Below are 22,668 nucleotides of genomic sequence, written 5' to 3'. Positions count from 1 at the left end.
AAACCTGAGTGATTAAACAAAGCCAACCATGGGTAAATCCTCATATACAAACATCAATGAGTCAGTTATTGCGATTTTTCAATAACGTTATTTAAGAAAGAAATTGTTTACCTTTCTTAAATAATATATTTGTATAATAGAACTGTAGTGTTACTCCTTGTTGTTTCCTATTCTTCCTTGTTTCTTGATGTGCTGCACAGTACACTAGTACTGTTCAATAGAAGCAATGGATAAAAGAATCTCCGTTGCTTTTTTTTTTTCTTTAACTATAAAAATTGGAAAACTCGGAGGTATGAGAGTCTGCCAAGACAGCAGAGAAATTCAAGGAAAATTGGGTACTTTTCTTTAGTTTTGCAGTATGTACCTGATTTTTATTGAATTTGTTCTGCCCTCCATATATACATTTCAACCTCTTAGCTCAAGACAAAGCCTTAAATAATAAGAGAAAAAGATCTCAAAATGTAAATGTTGCTCTTATTAACTTAGAAAGCTGCTAGAATAACAAGATTTATGTTACTGTGCATTATCTAAAGTACATATTTCCCTGGATTCAAGAAAATTTGTGCAAGAATAAGACTACTTTTCCAAGGAATGCTTTGTGTGTGTTTAGCTCAGCAGCATATCTTGAATATTCATGAAGGCATGCTGCTGTACTTCCTTTACAGACACAAACTGTGAACGAGTGCAGGGGGCATGTCCAAGTAGTGCATGGACCCTGAACACACCCCCTGCACTGAAAAATTGATGTACGGCACTTTCTAAGCTGAACTCTCATAATATTAGAGATTTACTCTAATATTATGCCAGTATTTCAGTGTCCAGGGACAATGAAATGAGATAATGATAATTTCAGTGTCCACAAACACTGAAAGAAACATTGGCATGAGGAAAGTAATGTGGGTGTGTGTGTGACAGGTTCTGTGACACACCCCTTGCATTGCTAAAGTGCCATATGACACCTCTGCAACCTGCTAAAGCACGAAATGTGGGCAAATGCACAAATAATGGGGGATACATTCCTCAAAAGGTTAAACCACACATATTGCCCACTAAACATAGAAAGTTGATAGAGAACAGGTCATGCATTAGTGTAAATTAATGAAGAGTAGACGTCTGAAAGCAAATGTATGCCAATATTCCCTTACAGCAAGCAGTGCATGTTGACAAAGGCACAAATAATGGGGGTAATAAATAATAAATTAGGGAAAAACCTGAAAGGTTGCCCTCACACACTTAGAAAGTTAATAGAAAACAGGATATGTATTAGCAGGATATGTATTAGAAACCTGAAAACCAAATGAATGCCATTATTTCATGATTGCAGTCCTCAATGAGTTGTCAGAACACCGCAAGACTCATTTACATAACATAATAAAATAATAATATAAACTTTTTCCCCTAGCCTAAGGAATGTTCAAGCATAGCTAAGTGGGTGTGCACATTATGGCCATCTGCTTAGCATAGCTTAAACATCCTCTAGGAGATAAATGCAAATATAGAGGTGATATATCCAAGCTGAGATAGTATAGTGGTTAGAGTCCTGACTTTACATGTAGGCATTCATGGTTTAAGTACCAACACTGGCAACTTATTTTCTATGGGAGAGTAGTGTTAAAATGATTTTGTAAACTTAAATTATGTAGCAACTGTTTTTTTGTCAACCGGGTAGTGTAGGAGGTCCAAAAGTGAAATGTCAGTCTAGAAAATATGTGAAACCCCCATATAAACACAAATTCCCCATACGGTACAGTCACACAAGAATATAATGTAATGAAAGCAGATAGGGGAATGTCATGGAAGGTAAACATAAATTTATATATCAGTAATGATGAATCAATCCCACAATCCTGATACATTATAAAATGAAATGTGAGCAATGCTAAGTAGTGCTCAGCTATGCTAACCTGGTGTAAGTATTGCTTAAATGTAAATGCTAAGCAATAAGTAGACCAGCTAAGCAGCTTTGCACATTGGTAAGCAGTGCTCAAAATCAATCCATTTAAGCATTACCAACCTTAGCTAAGGGTATTTGCATGTCCCTTAGCTTAGCTCAGCATATTCAAAATGGTCCAATGACAGGAAAGGATGGGAATTTGGCTCTATTTAAACCTTGCAGGAATACAGCCATAACCAGTTGTAGCTCATCCTTGCAGACACTATGGCTGGTGTAGGAGAGGGTTTGCACTTTTGGGCACAATGTTGAGGCATTCAGGGGTTCAGGGTCATCGTTGGACATCTAGTGAAAGACCATGAGAAGGGACTGTTGCAGGGCTAGTACCAGGTCTCACAATACAAAGCAGAGTCCTAGGACTATCTTGCACGTGATCACACCAGTGCTACTGGCATCCCTCGAACCAGTGAGCAGGTCTGGCACCATTTTGCTGACCTCAAGAATAGGAAGAGGGAGCTCTTGGACCAGTGTACCCAAGACACACGGGCATTGAATGTCCCAGAAGTGTGTACGTATCAGTATGAATTATTGTTCTCCAAAGTTCAGCGTATGTGATTGATATGTATGCATATATGTTTCTTTATCTCCTGTACAGCTGCAAGTGAGAGGTCTGCAAACATAGATGCCATGCCAGCAGGTTGCCAAGGCTGTGAAAGGAGGCTGTTGAGTACAAATCTAGCTTGCAGTTTCAGGACAAATAAATAAAAAGGAGTATAATGTCAACTGCCAATAGATTAAAATGTGTACTGTGTGTAATGACTAAACGAGACATTAGCAGAGTAATACTGATGTATAGGATATCTATTAATAAAAGTGCCAGTACCCTTCAATAAAATTAAAAACCCCAGACTGTTGTGTTTACTTTGGTATGTGGTGGTATGAATCTAAATGTGTACAGGTTCTGTACAGCAACTATGGCTCTGACAGCATGAATTAATTGAGACTCATCTAACTAAGATTGTGGAGCTGTAAAACAGGAGATCATCTATATGAAATGTTCCATGCACCAAGATTTGATCCATGAATAGTAATCTGTAAACTAGTATACTGTATTCCCTACAGCAGTGCTTAGTGTTAACCATTGCTTTCCAGATTGTACTATGGCAAAGTATTAATATACAGTACAAGAACTATCTGCTATGCATGAATGACAGAATTACAAGGTCAGATTATCAAACCAAGAGAGTATTAGGCAGAAAAGCAGTCAGTCAACAAACAGCAGTTCCTCAATAGCTCACGGTTTTGAAACACAACCTTGCTGTACCTTTCTGCACAAACAGGCACAGTTTGAATCCTGGGAGTGGTAGTAAACTGTATGCATAATTTCACCCAAGAATGTGTAAATATGTGTAGAAACAGACAGGTAGTGTTAACAGAAATTTCCTCCACAGGTCTGCCAGGTAAGGAAATGTTTCTATTAGCTGTAAGAAGTCTGTACTAATACACTGTGTACAACACTTCCATTGTCCAACTCCAAGGCTGCAAATGACAGCAAGATAAGTACATACACCAAGCTGTTTCTCCCGATAAATGTCCCACAAGTGTCACACTGTCACAGCTAGTGTTCACTGCTGCCAATACCCAGGGTGACAGATAGAAATCCAGGTAGAGTATGGCAGTAGCACACACACACACACACACACACACACACACACACACACACACACACACACACACACACACCATGAGTGCAGGGCACCCCTGTCAGTGTCCCATATCTAAAAATGAATACGTGTAGAAACAGTCAGGGAGTGTTAACAGAAATTTCCTCCACAGGTCTGCCAGGTAAGAAACTGTATGTATTAGCTTTAAGAAGGCTTTAGTAATACACTGTGTACAAACATTCCACTGCCCAACTCCAGGCCATAGGTAGATGTAAAGTGAGGTCATACCTGGAGAGTAATGAGTAGAGTAATGATCAGTACAGTTGTGAACAATAGAAGCCTATACAGTTGTTAAATGACACCCCCCCCCCATGCTATCTGCACCAGTAATTCATACACATAATCAATGGGTGTGTTTGTCTCCAAAACTACTGTTCGGACATGTCTCCTATTGTTCTACAAATATTGAATCATTTGATTATTAAAGTTCCTCATTCAATTCAGTGTGGTTCCAAGACGCAGTAACAGAATAAAAAACTTTTCAAGGAATAAAACAGGCACGGGTAACAACCAACAAAACTTTGGCAGTAATAATAAAGTAGGAAACTACAGCAATGATAATAATTTTTTAGGTCAAGGCAACAAGAGACCTCATATGAACAGGAGAAGGAACTAATTTTGGCCTGTGATTCGGAAGAACCTCTGGCCGGTTCCTTTTCTCCTATACCAAACATGCATGAGTTTCCTGTTATACCTGTTATATCTGACGAAATCAATTTTAAGATTTTAAGATCTACAATAAAACACAATTAATTGAATTATTTGAATTGAATTGTCTTTTGTTCTTTACATTCCCTCCAAGTATTGCTAATTATTGTTATAGAGTTAGAGAGTTAAAAGTTTTTAAAGCAATTAAACTTAAAAGTACTTAAATACTACATTCAATATGAAAACTAATGAAAACTTAGAAAAACTTAGAATTTTTTTACCAATTTTGTGTGTTTAGAGTGGCTACACAGTGTTAATACACACCTACACACAGATTTACAACTTTTTTAAAGTGTTTGTAAAGTTGACTTCCAAAATCTACAAGAAAATGTAAGCAAGCGTAAACAAGAACAATATAAACTATTGGAAGAAGTTTTGCGAGTTGTAGGTTCTGCAAGTAAGACAAATAAAAAAGACCTTGGGGGGGAACCTTGTATTATTGGACCTTGTATTATATAATGTGAATTTTATAATGTGCATTTCAATTCTTCAGAAATGAAGTCAAGTCTTGCAGAGTTCAAGTGAATAAGGGGAAATTCAGGCTATTTTAGGGATTTATTTCTTTATTTTAAAATTGACAAAGACTTGGAGAACTTAATTGTATAATTGTATAAAATAATCGTTTGGAATCCTCAGATTCATCTTCATTATCAAAGCATCAATAATCAAGGCTTTGATAGATGGAGATCATTGATAGATGGGAGCTGCTTTCTAAACTTACTTCACACTAAACATCACTATAAACTTATAAGACCATCCCAAGTATATGTAAAGATTCTGACTTTTTCTTGAGGTTTCGCATCAGCATATGGCATCCTTATAATACAGAGACGAACTTTTACTTGGATGGGTACACCTACACCTGCCACCTGCATTTTCCACCAGAGGTATGGGCCATGGTTTTCTATGTGTTGGGGCTGGGGCTCAAAAGTGGAAGTAGATTTTGGTAGCTGTGAAATCATGACATGGATTCCCCACTACTTCACTCTTCACTTTTAGGACTTTTCCTCCAAAGAAAGATGTAGCAATGGGCTCCCTTAGGGGGGCCTCTTGGGAGCTGGGTGCAAATTACGTCATGGGATATTTGGGGATAAAAACTGTTTAAAAAACTACCTGGGATTACTGAAGGTTCCTGACTGTGTGTATATTCCTGGATTGACATACTGTTCCATCTTGTTCAGGGGGTACTGGAAATGGATTAACTTAACAGGTGGAGCTATTAACTCAACAACGAAATTTTTATTAACTTTCAAATTTTACCTTGGTGTCAGGTTAGTAAATTACCCAGGTTAGTAAGGACCCTATATCGGGAGGCTGGCGACACCAATCTTGCGGAATCCAACGTGCTGCAATTCTTTCTCTTTTCTCAGCTCTCGTTCATAGCAGAAGCCCAATAAAGTCCAAGGACAAGAAGTGAGAAGGCAATGAGAATGGACAAAAGAAGATACGAGCACGAGAGTATGTTTTAATGTGAATTTACCCTTAATGTTTTAATTTTAGGAGGTTACCGAGAAGGGAGGTTATTAATAATCATTATTAGGCAGGCCTCTATTAACACAACAAGAAAAAGAGACCAAACCTTCTATCAACCAGTAATTCCACCTGACACAACTTGACTATGAAGGATTGTACCTCCACCTGAGATAATATAGGAGAGGAATGATGAAGGAGAATGAGATCTAATAATACGTGAGGAGGAATATAGTTTGCATTTCTTTTTGCTTTATAACCTTTAGTAGGAATACTAGAGGATATTTACCTATATGGCAAAAAAAGGCCTTTTAAACTAAGATTTATTTCCTTGGCTATCTTAAAATTACTTAGAGATTTATTTTAGATTTACACTTTCTTTAAAAAGAATCTGCAAAAATGGACCTTGCAAACAAACTGTAAAATAAAAAGAGAAAAATGTGGCTTTTTGCAACATGATGTAAACAATTTATGTAGCATTGGTTCATGATGTGAGGTGAGGAATAGAATATATATTATATACTATCTATGGTGTGTAATACAATAAAAAACATTAAGAACATTTATCACGATGGATATGTTTGTATGAATACTGTTGAAACAAATCGAGATCCGGAGAATGGGGATGACACATGAACACTGTTACCATCAATCCAAGCAGTAAGTGGTACTTTATTACTCTGGCACATGGTTCGTTCAACCCAGGCCATTCCTTTCTTTTTATTTCCATCAATTGAGAGAAATGAGGTTGAAATGAGTTCTCCTTAATTTTGGCTGGCTTAATAGAGACTAAAGAATATAAGCAACGCAGCCCGGTATTCTGGTTTAAGATAAAACTTAAAACACATTTAAAATAATTTTAGGCTTAATACCTTGTTTAATTCTTTTAGATAACAAAATAATAACATTTTATAAAAATTTAGTAATTTTTTGTAATGTGTGTCTTTTTAGCCCTGAGTACCTTGGTGTAAGTGTTATGTCCCTTCCCTTTTATTTGGAAGGTGTCTCTCGGGGTGTCTCTTAGTTTGAAGAGGTTTTGAGAGATTTAGAAACAAATAATTCCTAATTATTATGGTCTTTACAAATGTTTATGCAAGGATAAACCAGGTTATAATTCCTTTCTATTATGGTATTTACAGTTAAAAGCAGTAGTTTGTGTTTTAATTCTTTTTGTGGTCCTTCTATGCATGTTTTTTATTTAAATTTATTTTCTTTATTTAATGTATTTTTTTTTTTTTGTTTTGTTTTACACATGTTTTACTAATGCATACTTTGTATGTCTAAACATATATTGGACACAGAGTTGTTGTAGTTGTTTTTGTAATGTAAATGTATAAATTATATAGCTGTCACTTTAAATTTTAAATGTTAGGTTTATAAGTTAGATTGCTTCAAAAGCCATATGTCATCTTGTCAGCGGCTTTGTTGTGTTTCTATATGAATAAAATCTGTTAGCGAATGGAGCTGTTCTGTTTGGTTTTAAATGACCTCTGTTTTTTTTTTTTGGAAAGTTCCTCATTCAAATGCTATCATTGGTGGCCTGTTGCTATCAATGTAACCTGCATGCCATTCAGATGCCTACTGTTGTTCCATTTATGCATGTGTTCTGTTTGCTATGCAGCTGTTCCAAATCTGTTGTTCTGAGTAAATTGGAACATCCACGCATGTTGTTAAAACTAATTTTGAAATGCTTTGTTCATGATTAACCAACATATTTTGTAAAACCTTAACACCATAGCATATCTAGGAAGGCAGATCCTGGTGGATCCATCTGTCCTGCCTCATCTGGCCATGGCACCAGGACCCAGCATGTATGGGACCCAACCCAGGACTTCCTTGTCTGCTGGTCCTGCATCACCTTTGGGTGGAACTGCCTCAGGGGACAGGGCCTGCCCTCCCAGGAGTGGGCATGGACAGAAAACTGGCACCTGTAGCCAGGTCCATGGTTTGGTGCATAGCACCATCAAAAAGAAGTCTGCTGGACAGCTGTGTCAGATTGAGAGCTGCCTGATACATCTTGAGGGTCAGCCTGGACCTCCTGCCCAGCCCCCAGCACAGCCACCTTTGGAGCTGTGAAGGTGCAGTGGTGATTGCCCATGGATGAGGAACTCAGTCTCACTGTATCCATTTATAGGCTTATGGGCATCTGATTCCCAACCACCCTCCCTGTCTAAGGTGCTTACCCCCCACATGTGTCATATACCACCCCTGTCTGCTGTCTTGTCTGTCTTCCTACCCAACTTACCTCCCCAAATATACCTAATATCCTTCCCCAACATCCCACTCTCACCTTAAAAGAAAAGGCATCTGTTCTCAAAAAAAAAATTACGCCCCATACATAGCTGTCCATTTCACACATGTGTCCACTGGGCATGTAATGTGGTCCAATTGGTTTGACAGCACATTTTGGTTGTCCTTACCCCTCTCTCAGGGGTTTGAGTGTCCAAATTCACCACCAAATTCTGTTGAAATTCACAGCTGTTGATGTAGAAGAAATTAACAACTATGGACCTTTCCTAAACATGTCCTACACATCCTTATCTACATTTCATACTGTACTTCCCTCTGCATGCCCCTTTTTCACCACTTTTCTATCACCACTTTTTCTTTTCTTTTAAGAAATTAGTGTGGGGGCAAGTGGGAATAAACAGTGGTAAGTGAAGCTAAAACAGATTAACAGTAGCTTGCCATCGCTTACCATTGCGCAAACCCATGCAAACCCATTTAAAACTATTTAAAAGTGACTTAATCACTCTGTATCCATCAGACCTTGTTCAGCCCAGAAACAAAATAACCCTGCAAAACCTTGAATGCAGGATGCTATGTTCTACAATCATAGCAGCATATTATAACACCATCTGAGCTGTGAGAATTTGCAATGCTTTAATAAACATATCATGCATTCCGGTCAATTATCATTAAGGAAAAAAACATTAGTCCCAACTCTCAAACCCATGACCCCATATACTATAGTCAGAGCAATGTACCACTATACCATCTGAACTGTAGGAATTAATGTTGCTTTTTCAAACACATCATGCAATAGAGGCATGCAACATTAAGGAGAAAACCCTGGAATCATTCATGTGTTGTATATAGACACACACACACACACACACACACTATATATATATATATATATATATATATATATATATATATATATGTGTGTGTGTGTCTGTTGAAACATATATATGAAATAGTGGGATAAATAATATTGATAAACATATATGAATATATAAAGGAAGGGAAATATATGTGTGTATATATATATATATATATATATATATATATATATATATATATATATATATATATATATATATATATATATATATATATATATATATATATATACATAGGATGCAGTGCAATCAGACCTCAGGACAATCCCTCTCAACCTCTTAGTGCAAGACACCTGTACAAAGGCTGTAAAAGGGGGGAGGGAATGGGCCAGATATAGGGACATATTTCAACGATTACTTTTAGAAGTGAAGACATTTGCTACAGAAACAGGATGCATTTCAGCAGACAATTACTGAAGGATATTAGGATGGAAACCTGAAATGTTATGTCATTATTTACTGACATAAATCCTTGATCATCACAGGGATTTACCAGACAAATATAAATAAACTGTGAAACAGAACAAAAGTATGGCCCAAACATCTGGACATTCTGTGAAAATCCTGGCAGTGGAGCGGTATGCTCAGAACCCCTTAGTGCAATGAATCTGGACCAAACCTGAAAATGTGGGGGGACAAAGGCATGAAAATAGGGACATATCCAAAATATGTGAGTAGATAAGCTGAGAAAGTTGATGTAGTAACACTGTATGTCCTAACATATATTGACTGAAATATCACAAGTCTGGGACTCAATTGCTTCTCATTAGTTAGTGACCTCAATCCCCACATTATCACACTGATGTGTCAGGAATACATAACAGTTATGGGGGCCAACCAATGATATCAGCCAGACAACTGGACATTCTATGAATGTGTGGACATAGCACAACATTAGAGAAACTACACTCAGCTAACAAGCAACAGCCAATGTACAATCAGACTGTCATAACACTACCCAAACCCATCTCTGGGGCTGTACACATGTATTTGCAAATATAACAGGCACTGCAGGAATGTAACACTAGTGGAAAACAGATACTGGTGTGAAAGTGCATACCCACAACCAATTGTACCACAGTCACAGTGACATACCAGTAAGCAAACTGAACACTACAGTATAATGAATGTGTGAGCAACAATATCCCATTTGCCACTCACATATTACCCCTACATATACTGCCCTAAGTCCCAGTGAAGTAGGAATCTTGAGGTGTTATGGGACATGTCATGGTCTGCCTGTGCAAACATATACAGGTGATTGGGAATCAGAAACTGGAGCAGCATGTACAGACAGACAAATAGAAATGGCCCATGACACTCACGTATACCCCCCCTTCCTACACAGCCCAAACAACATGTACACAATACACTGCTACACAATCCTGATAGTCTGCTAACAATGGCCGGACATACACAGACTTCTGAAATGTATAGTTTCCCTCAGAATGTATAGGCACAAGACTCATATCTATGACCGCTTCCTTGCTACATATCTAGGGGTCTATGACATCACTGGAATGGTAGCAGGAATTAAGGCAATAAATAATGATACCACATACCTCTGAGCCTGACATAATTGTGGGAAAGAGGCCCAAACACAGGGATATATTGGACATATTACTGTTATAAATTTAGACAGTTGCTGGTACTACTGGGTTTGTTATCACATATCTTTTCTGAGGGATATGAAGTTAGAAACACTGATGGATGTTAGCATGTACTGGCTGCATTCCTCAGAGTATCCTACTGATTAGCCAAGAACAATGACTGTCTGGGGAATAGACCAAACATATGAGCCACACATCTTGACAGTGTCTAGGCCTCTGGACAGTGTAGAGGTATGACTGCAGTCATGTAACAGAATGGAAATCCACTGACAGCTGCCAAACATGTCACGCAGCACCTTATGAAGCACACTAAGACCAATGCTACACTCCCTCACATCAGCTCTGGGCAATTACCCATGTATATTCAAATATAGCATGCACTACAGGGATGGAGCCATAGTGAAAAGCCGATGTGGTGCAAAAATGTCTACGTAAAAACATTTACACCACAGTCACAGCAACATACCAGTACTCAAAATGAACTCCAGAGTACAACGACTATCTGAAAAAACAAATCCTGATTGCCAGTCACACACTACACTGACTTATACTGGCCAGAATCACAGTGTACTGGGAATCCTGAGGTGTTACAGGACATTTCACAGTCAGCTCCTACAAGCATACAGACCTGATGGACCATCAGCAGCCATAGCAGCATGCACACTCAGAGAGGTAAAGGATGTATGTCACTCACATCTGCTAATCTCCCTACCCAGCTCAACAAACATCTACACACAACACTGCTACACAATCTTGGCAGTCTGTTCACAATGGCCAGTCATACATAACTGTCATATGTACAGATTTTCACAGAATTTCCTAGGTGCAGAACCATAATCCTGGCCACTGAGGCATACCATGGCCAGGAGTCTGCTAGGTCACTGGGATGATAACTGGAGTGCAGTCAGTAATTAATGATATACCATACCTCTGCACCTCATAGTACAGGATATCTGGAAACCCCATGATGTACTTGGGGGACAGGGGGCTGGAAAGAGGGACATATCACACATAATGGTATTACAAACAGAAGCCTGAGCACCAGTGCCATCCCATCTACAAAGAGGACAGACACAAAGTTAATAGAAAACAGGTTATGCATTAGCAGTAATGTTCTGAAGGATGCATGTCTGAAACTGAAATGTATGCCATTATGTCATGGCAGCAGTCCTCAATAACATGGCAAAAACCTCAATACTCTCCAGTTAATATAATAATATAATATTAATATGCAATAGGAGATAAATAAAATATACAGCTCAGCAGTGTCAAAAGTATTATTTTCATATTAAAATATGTGGTAAGTTATTTTTGTCCCCCGGGGTAGTGTAGCTGGAGTAAAATGGAAGTGTGAATGCATATAACATGTGAAACCACCCATGTATACATATGTCCCATACAGTAGAGTTACACCCCTTGCTACTGTAATGGAAACACATTTTATATTTTATAAGAAATATATATATATATATATATATATATATATATATATATATAGTAGAATGTCTAAACAATGCATTATTACTATTTTTAGTTTTTATACAGTAATAATGTTCTTTGATTCTTTTACTTAAACATCTAGTTGTCATACCTATGTAAAATTCATTACAACCCAAACAAACAACAATATACACTATACCATGTGTATTAAAGTTGTACACTCCATCAATAGGAATAGTCTTATTCAAATGTAACAATTCAACATAAGGTCCATCTAGAATAAATCTACAGGAACTACAAACCCAACATTTGTACATTCCTTTAGTATGTGTTCCAGTGGTGGTATTGGTTTTTGTAAAGGAATCAAACTGCAAACATTTTTTCAAACAATAAGTATTTTTATATATTAAACTTGGTTTATTACCTATAACCTTAAACGACTCTGAATTCCCTTTCAATATGTTCTAATTTTTTTACATATAATAGATGTAATACTGCTTCTATCAATCGACATATCTAAAATACAGGATGTAGCATAATTATTCTTTGTAACACTCAAACCATTTTGTGTTTCATTGGTAGATGAATTATTAAAATCATTAGACTTAAAACCATACAATAAAATATCTGGAAAATCCAAAAATCTACGTTTTTTTATCTCCCTAGCCTTTTTGTCCAATAATTCAAAGGGGGTAGCCTCTCTCCAAAAAACATCCCTCGTATAAAGTTAATTTCTTGTTCAAAAACAATATCATCTGACATCATATGAGAGGCATGTATAAATTGCCCCTTCAGAATATTATTCTTCATAAAAACAGGGTGATTGCTAGAATAATGTAGGTATTCATTCACAAAGGTGTCCTGCCTTTAGACCCTACTTTTAAAGTTACAATCCAAATAATCCCAACTAAGGGTAACATCTAAAAAATTAACTGAATGTCCTACATCTCCTAAAGAAAATTTCAGGAATTTAACAGAACTAGTGATGCTATCACAAAAGGATATTACGTGGCCTTGTCACTCTCAATCACAAAAAGTAAATCGTCAACAACTCTAACATAAAAAAACAACTTTATGGGATGCTAGCATGGGCTTCAAAATACTTTGTTCCCACCATCCCAGCACTATGTTGGCCTATGCTGGGGCCACATATGACCCCATAGCTACACCTCTTAGCTGTTTGCACATGTTTTGGTTAAACAAAAAATGTATTATAAAGCAAAACATCTAAAAGCATGCAACAAAGGAAAATATCATTGTTTAAAACATCTACTATCGAGCCCACATAATGTCTCACATAATCTATACCATCATCGTGTGGAATACTTGTGAAGAGTGATTGAATATCAACAGTAAGCAACAATTTTTTTCTTGGATCAAAAGAATAAGTAATATTAAATTCTCTAAATTTATTTAAAAAATCCCAAGAATTCTTTATAAAAAATTCCATTCTCTGCGCAATCAGATTTAGCATAAAATCAACTATTAGTGAAATACCCTCTATTACAGAATGAATCAGGGGAAGAGACAATGGGCCTAAATGGGTGGGTTATATAAATCTTTATGAATTTTGGTGATACCAAATAGGGTCCCCAAACAAGGTTCACTAACCAACATAAATTCATACATTTCAGAAGTAATATTTCCATCCATTAAAAGCTCTTACAACTGACTATGTACAATCCTATAAGCCTTGTGAACATAGTTAGAATTTATTAGATATTCAGTATTGTTGTTTAACATTTTTTCCAAAACTTCAGCGTATTTATTTTTTTCTAAAATAACTAACTCTCTGCCCTTGTCTGCTTTCATAAACCTAAGATGAATAAGACTGTGTAATTCTTTCAAAGCCACCTGCTGTGCTCTAGTCAGATTAAAAAAAGTTACATCTGGCTCTCTCATACTTAACGTCCTAATCTCATCTTTACAACAATTTTCCAACACACAAATAATGTTAGACAGTGAATGAGAAAATGTACTTGGTTTAATAAAATTTTGTCTGCCAACTTCTGTGTTGGAAAAAGCATAATTTAAATTCAATTTGTGACAATACATTTTCAATTCTAACAAGGTACACCCTAAGTCCATCCTTTTGGAAGGCACAAAATTAAGTCCCAAACTAAGTACATACAACTGATGTGTCAGAAATGCACAACACTTATGGGGGCCAGGCAACAGTACATCCTACAAATATCTGGACATAACATCACATTAGGGAAACTACACTCAGCTGCTAAGCACTATCCAAACTACAATCAGACTGACACAACACTAACCCAAATCCTCTAGGGGGAATAACACATGTATTGGCAATGATATCAGGCACTACAGGGATGTAAAAGCACTGAAAAACAGACACCAGTGTGAAAGTGCATACTTAAAACCAATTCCACCACAGTCACAGTGATATACCAGTAAGCCAAAGGAACAGTACAGTATAAGGACTGTCTGAACAAATCATCTCAACATGTTTGCCACTCACATCCTCCCCCAACATATACCAGCCAAATTTACAGTGTATTATGATGCCTGACCATGGTAAGGGACATGTCTCAGTCTGCCCCTACAAACATATACAGCCTATAGACCACCAGAAACAGGAGCAATATGCACAGGCAGATAGAAAAGGAGCCATAACACATACATCCACCCTCTCCCTACACTGGCCAAATAACATTGACACACTATACTGCTACACAATCCTGACAGTCTGTCAACAATTGCTATAACTACACAGACCTCTCAATTGTACAGAGTCCCAAAGAATGTCCAGGCTTTCCCCTCATATATAAGGCCTCTTCCACATAACATGTCTGGCAGTCTGATACATCACTGGGATGATATCAGGAGTGTAGGCACTAAATAATCATATACCATACCTATCAACCTCTTACTGCATGACATCTGGACAAAGCCTGACATAATTAGGGGACAGAGGCCCAAAAACAGGGGCATATTTGAAATATTGCTGCTGTTATAAACTGAGAAAGTTGCTGGTGTAACAGAGTTAGTTGTAACATATCTTTCCTGAGGGATATGAGGTCAGAAACACAAAATGATGTTAGCAGCTACTGACTGTAATCCCCAGAGTATGCTACTGATTTTCCAAAGACAAAAAATGTCTGAAGAACACACCAAACCTAGGAGTCCAAACTTTGGCCATTCTGTGGATAGCACTACAGTTGAGAGTTATGTCAAACACATAACACTGTCATAGTTAAAATCACATAGAAACTCCATGTACGCACAAACCCTGTTAGACTAGCATTAATCTAAATGTATAACAGCAATACTTACATTCTGTCCCTATGTCTGGAACACTCACCACACCCCCATTTTGTTGGCCTGTCTCTGCAGTTTTGGTTGTAAGAGGTATTTCAAAATACCCTGTGTTATGCTGTTGTTCACACACTTCCATGAAGTCCTCCTCACTGGCAAGGAAAAGGGCCAACGTCCACATGAAGTACTCAGTTATAGGAGTGTGTTGTCATGGCACTGGCTATATGAATAACAACACAGCTGTTCTGCATGCAATTAGTAATTGGGGGACACCAATTGGTGCACAGGCCATCAGCTGCTCTTGAGCATTACCTACAAAGGCAAGCTGCTGCCTATGCAAAGCAGATGTACACCCTACATCAGTGAGAGAGAGAGAGAGAGAGAGAGAAACAGTGAAAAGAAAAAAAAAACAAGCAGGATGTAACTACCTACACTTAGAAAAAACAGGTATGTCAAACAAGTAAGCATGTAATGGACTGCAGTAGGGGGTATGTAAGAATGGGAAATAGGACGCTTAACATGTATGTCACAACAAGACTTGCTGTACTGATATAATGCTGATTAGAACCTATGGCCATAGCATCTGGGTCTGTCTGCAGTGACATAGATCATAGGTCAGGCCCCTGAGTCACCCCAGGAAAGGATCTCTCACATATGACTAGTACTGAAGTGTGTGTTGAACAATACTGATGGTGACAATGGTAGGCCAGCTACTGGGATGTCCTACATATCCATATCTTACTTGTGAATACAACTATGATATACATGTTTGTCTCAGCAATGTGATAGACCTATACATGGTATTTGCATAGTAAAGTAGTGTTGCAGATGTGTGTGTTGACCTGCATGTGATATACTGAACTAATACCATGTAACTGTCCAGTGTTATGCACACTGACCATATGTGTGCCTCATAGTTGTAGTCATTTACTCATAGAGTTGTGTTATATCTGGCAAATACTTGGAAAATCTGTGAAGACTGACATTACAACATCTCCTTCTTCTTCCTCTGGCTGTTCCCATTAGGGGTCGCCACCTTGGATCATCTGCTGCAATTTCTGCCTGTCCTTCGCATCTTGCTCTGTCACAACAACCACCTACATGTCCTCTCTCACCACATCCAGAAACCTTATCTGAGGCCTTCCTCTTTTCTTCTTACCTGGCAGCCACATCCTTACCGTCCTTTTCCCAATATAATCAGCATCCCTCCTCAACACATGCCCAAACCAATGTAATCTTGCTTCTATGGCTTTGTCTCAAAACCATTCAACATGGGCTGACCCTCTCATATACACATTGCTAATCCTGTGCACCCTCATCACATCCAGTGCAAATCCTAACATCTGTAACTCTGCCACATTCAGCTCTGACTCTTGCTTCTTTGTCAATGCCACTGTCTCCAACCCATATAACATAACTGGTCTCACTACCCTCTTGAAGACCTTCCCTTTCACTTTTACTGGTACTTGTCTGTCACAAATCACTCCAACACTCTTCTCCACCCTCTCCATCCTGCCTGTACTCTCTTCTTCACCTGTCCTACACAGTCATCATTACTGTGAGATGTTGAGCCCAATCATTTCAACACATCCACCTTTACCATTTCTACTCCCTGCATCTTCAACATTCTGCTATCCTCCCTCTCATTCACACACAGATATTCTGTCATAGTCCTACTGACCTTCATTCCTCTCCTCTCCAGGTTCTCCTAAATCTGTTCCCTACTCTCAATACAGATCACAATGTCATCTGCAAACATCATAGTTAACAGGGACTCCTGTATGATCTTGTCTGTCAACCTGTCCATCACCATTGCAAATAAGAAATGGCTCACAGCTGATCCCTGATGTCATCTCACCTCCACCTTAAACACATCTGTCACTCCCACCTCAAACCTCACCCCAGTCGCACCATCCTTGTACATATCCTGTACCACTCTTACATATATCTCTTCCACTCATGACTTCCTCATACAATACCGCAACTCCTCTCTAGGCACCCTTTCATATGGTTTCTCTAAGTCCAGAAAGACACAAAGCAACTCCTGACCTCCTCTTTACGTCTCCATCAACACTCTCAGAAAAAACATTGCATCTGTAGTGCTATTTCCTGGCATGACACCATACTGCTGGCCACTACTCATCACCTCCCTGCTTAACCTAGCTGTTACTACTCTTTCCAATAACTTCATGCTGTGACTGATCAATGTTATTCCTCTGTAATTACTACAGCTCTGCATATCAACCTTATTCTTAAAACAGTGACCAATCACTTTAGCTCCACTCCTCATGCAACCTCTCACTTTCCAGTATATCTTTAAATAATCTGGTTAAAAACACTACTGACATTTCCCCTAAACACCTCCATGCTTCCACAGGTATGTCCTGTGATCCAACAGGCTTTCCAGTATTCATCCTCTTCATAGCTATCCTGACTTCCTCCTTGGTAAGCCATTGCACTTTCTGATTCACCATACCCACATCATCCAACCTTATCTCTCTCTCTCATTCTCTTCATTCATCAGCCTGTCAAAGTACTCTGTCCATCTGCTCAACACATTCCTCTCTCTTTTGAATACATTCCCTTCATTATCCTTTATCACCCTTATCTGATGTACATCTTTCCTAGCTCAGTCACTCTGTCTAGCCAATTGTTACAAGTCCTTTCATCCCTCCTTAGTGTCCAGCCTGTCATACAACTCTTCATATGCCTCATTCTTTGCCTTTGCCACCTATCTCATTGCCATGCACCTAATCTCCTCATACTCCTGTCTACTTTCCTCATCTCTTGATAATCCCACTCCTTCTTCCACAACCCCTTTCTCTGTATACTGTCCTGTACTTCCTCATTCCGCCACCAGATCTCCTTGTACTCCTTCCTCCAGTCACATGTCACAGCAAGCACCTTTCTAGCCCTCTCCCTTACTAGCTCTGCTGTACTTACCCAGATATTTGTTAAATCTTCACTGCCACCCAGTACCTGTCTTAACTCTTCCCTGAACTGCACATCACAATCACCCTTTTCCAATTCCCACCAATTGATCCTTGGTGCTGCCCTCACACTCCTCCTCTTCTTGATCACCAATGTCATCTTACAGACCAACATTCTATGCTGCCTAAATACACTTTCCCCATGTCACCACTTTACAGTCTCCAATCTCCTTCAAACTGGCCCTCCGACATTGGATAAATTCCACCTGTTTGCATATTCTGCCACTCTTGTATGTCACCCCTATGCTCCTCCCCCTTGTTATAGTATGTATTCAGCACAGGCATGTCCATCCTTTTTGCAAAATCCACTACCATCTCACTGTCTGCATTCCTTTGCTTAACACCATACATACCCATCACTTCCTCTTCCCCTCTGTTCCTTTCACCAGCATGCCCATTGAAGTCTGCTGCAATCACCACTCTCACTCTTGTGTACAGTCATCACCATGTCATCCAACTGACTTCACACTTCTCTTTCTCATCCATTGCACAACCAACTTGCATAGGATATGCACTAACAACAGTCATCATTACACCATCAGTTTCCAGCTTCATAAACATCACTCCATTAGTCACTCATTTCATCCTCCAAAAACACTCTTGGCATGTTGTTCCTTCAGGATAACCCCTACCCCCTTTCTCCTCCCATCCACACCATGATAGCACAATTGTGACCTGCCTCCGATACACCTAGCTGTACTCCCCTTCCATCTGGTCTCTTGTACACACAATATACCAACCTTCATCTCACCATCATATCAGCTAGCTCTGTCCCTATACCAATCATATTGCCAACATTAAAAGGTCTTACCCGCACTACCACAGTCCTAGCCTTTCTCCTCTCTTCCTGCCATTTGAGTGTTGGACATCCTCCAGGGTATGCCTGTCAGTGCAAAGACTACTGTGCTATCAAATGACTCAAGTGTGTTACAGCAATATTAGGACAGTGTCACTAATTTTGTCCCATTGCCCCCATGTATGTGTGGTGTCCTGCAGATGTCCTGCTCTAACAGGTTGAGAGGGATGACTGGGCCGCAAGAGTGTAAATACAATGTGCCATACTGATATAGAACAGAAATGTATATCACGTATTACCTGTGCACATGCCAGTATGAGTAGGTGTATCTAGCCATAACTAATAACAGACATGGGATGCAAATGTCAGTTAAATAAGCTGTACATGTTGTACACGTGTGTAATCTTAGTTACTGTGCATCCAGCAGAGTGACATTTCTACAGCTACTGGTTGTTGCATTGCCCTGACACAGCCACGTGTACTACAATAAGCATGATTATCAGTTTGAAACTGGAGAGGTGTCCAACTGTGTTATGACTTTGTGTCCATGCCTACTACAAACAGCTATATGAACACCTACATAGCTGTATAGACCCAGCAATACCTCACTTGTAAAACCTTTCTCCACCAATGTAGAGTAATCCCCTTTGCTGGACAGCAGCAATACACAGACCACAGACTTGGTCCCTATATTGGTTGCACAGGGCAAAGTAGGAGCAGGCACCAACTTGGGATCAAGTCAGCCATTGTCTGAACAAGCCTATAAGGTCACAGGTAGATTACTGTAAGGCTAACTATGAGTACAGATCGGACACATCCACCAAGGCCAATCACAAGGCCATCCTCCATATGTCTTCAGTCTCAGAGGCAACAAACCAACCCAACCTGTAATGGTGGTCAATCAGACCACATACACACACAACATAGCTATAACCAACCTGTTGCAGATAGGGTTAGGGCAAACATCACCCCCCTGTCTCATCATCATTATAGGTGGATATGCACAGCACCCACACCCCTCCCCTCATCACCAATGAGCAGGTACATGTTGCCTATTGAAAGGCAACAAACGTAAGTATCCATGGGACCTGATAACATCCCTGTCTGCATTCTACATGAACTCAGACATGTGTCCCTAGCTCTATTACACATTGTAGTCACACCAAGCCTCGGCACCATCCACACCCCATCCACATGGAAAATGGCTAATGTCATCCCTCTACACAGACCTGAAAGAGGAATAGAGGATTATGCAATTAACTGGCCCTCAGTGGGGGGAATATGATGCATTAGGACCAGGAGTTCAATGCAAGCTGATACTGTGCTGATAGATTACATGGGTATGGTGTGGTTGTAAGTGGTGGCTACTGGTATTCAATGTACATGTGCAGGTTCTGTACATACTGTTGCCAAATGTATGAGGTCCTGTGATGTGTTTCCCTGTTTATGTCTTCTAGGTGCAATGTCACATCAGCGAAGGGCAACTTTTTCAGTGGCTGAGACAACCATAATCATAGAAGCCATACAACAGAACCATGCAATAATGTTTGGCCAGCAGCAGCAACATCTGCAGGAGAGCACTGCCCTGTGGGATGACCTTGTCCACAGGGTAAATGATGTTGGCCTTCACACAAGTACATACGAGCAGGTCTGGCATCGAGCAACTGACTCCATACACCATGCCCGGCAAAGGGTTGCTGCCATGGCCAGGGACCGCATAGCCACAGGTGAGGACTTAACTATGCAGCCCCTACTGACACCCACTGAGGAGTTCCTCACCAACCTTGAGGTACCCATCCAAGTACAACATCAGGGTACAGACCCCACATGCTGGAGGTGGGTGGCACCCAGACAATGGATGAGGAGTGTGCTGGTAAGGCCCCAGTGGAGATTACTAGACTGGTGTATCAGACATGCTTGTATCTGTAGAGTATCTGCATGCATGTGTCACCTCAGATTGCAGTTGTGGATGAGCTTTTTAATGCACAGAAGTGCACATCTATGGTGAAGGACAGCAAATTGTGTAGTATTGGGGGTTGTACTGTAAATGTGCAGACATGCTGCGCCCATCCTGTGGAAATGCCACATGTGAGTCTGCTGACAATACCTCTCTCCCACAACTACCTAGGTCCCTCTGGTCTGCATGTGAGACAGCAGCCTGAAGCTGGTGAGTATGGAATTGTTCTGTTGTGGTTTGACAATCCCCAGGCATGTGAAGGGCATGCAATTTACCATGCACACAACTGTCACTCATAGCCATATTGCTTTATGTGCATGTTCACTTGTGCTGGGGTTAACTGCATTGCATCACAGTGGTCACCACAGGGGCCTATCTGAAGAGAATGTAACATTTCTGTAGCATACCTCACAACCTGTCAGTGCAAGACTTCTGGACAAAGACTAGCAAATGGGGGGACATACGGCTTAATGTAGGGACATGTGTGAAACATTACTCTTATACAGTGGATATATACAGTGTACACACCCCTGTTAAGATGTCAGGTGTTTGTGATATATACAAACTGATACCACAATATGTCCGTCCATACCTTTTCCAACCTTTAATGTGACCCATAACATGAACAATTCACTTCTAAAACCAACCAATCTGTTGGGCAGCAAATATGGAGTATACAAACCTTACAATAAGCTGGATGCATAAGTGTGCACAACCTTCAAATAATATTTTATTGCAGTAGCTTGTGATTTACTAAGAGCATTCAGTCTGCTTGGGCAAATAAAGGCACTCCGAGTAACACCAAATAACAGTCTGTTGTCCAAGTAGGATATTCATGACATTTGCTCAGTTGCCTGCAACAGCCATGGCTTGCAGACAGCTTACAAAGCAGCAAAGAGATCTCATGTTTGAAAGGTATCAGTCAGGAGTAGGGTACAACAACATTACCACAGCATTGCATACACCATGGAACACAGTAGAGACAGTCATCAAAAGGTGGATTGAATATGGAACAACAGTGCTGTTGAAAAGAACCTCACATCCATGGGTGCCCGCAGGTAGGTGCAAGGGAGTGCACTTGCACCCCCCCGGAACTGGCTGGCCGAGAAATAAATTTTATTTTAATTTAAAAAAAAAGTTTTTTTTTTTTTAAAGGGCGTTCCTCTTTAAGAATGCCCTTTCCATCTATAGGCACCAGAACCATAGAGTGTTTTACAGCTGTAAGACCTAGAAGACCCATGCGTGCATTGCACGCTAACGTAAATTCAAACACAAAAGTGCGCGGAGGTTGCCAGAGTCACAGTGATCCATTTATGCACTGCCATTTTTGTTTATATTCAGGCTGAGGTAAGGATTTTTCTGCCAGAGAAGTGCTCCGTTTTGTTTATTTATATACAGCAGAGGCTCCATTTCTATCACTGCAGACTGAAGTAAGTATTTTTTCTGCCAGAGAAGTCCTCCATTTTGTTTATTTGTATACAGCAAAGGCTCCGTTTTGTTTATATACACACTATACTTAAATTTATGTTATTTATGAACAGTTAACAGGCTATAGGAAATTCGCACATGTCACCTGAATGTTTTACATACATGAACGTTTATGAGCGATGTTTGTCACTCCAAACTCGTACTCATCACGAGGAACGTACCTTATGTGGGATCTTAAAACGTTCATGGT

Source organism: Protopterus annectens, chromosome 2.part0, assembly GCF_019279795.1.
Source record: "Protopterus annectens isolate FY-2018-M chromosome 2.part0, PAN1.0, whole genome shotgun sequence".
Taxonomy (NCBI): Eukaryota; Metazoa; Chordata; order Ceratodontiformes; family Protopteridae; genus Protopterus; species Protopterus annectens.
This window is presented reverse-complemented; position numbering follows the sequence as displayed.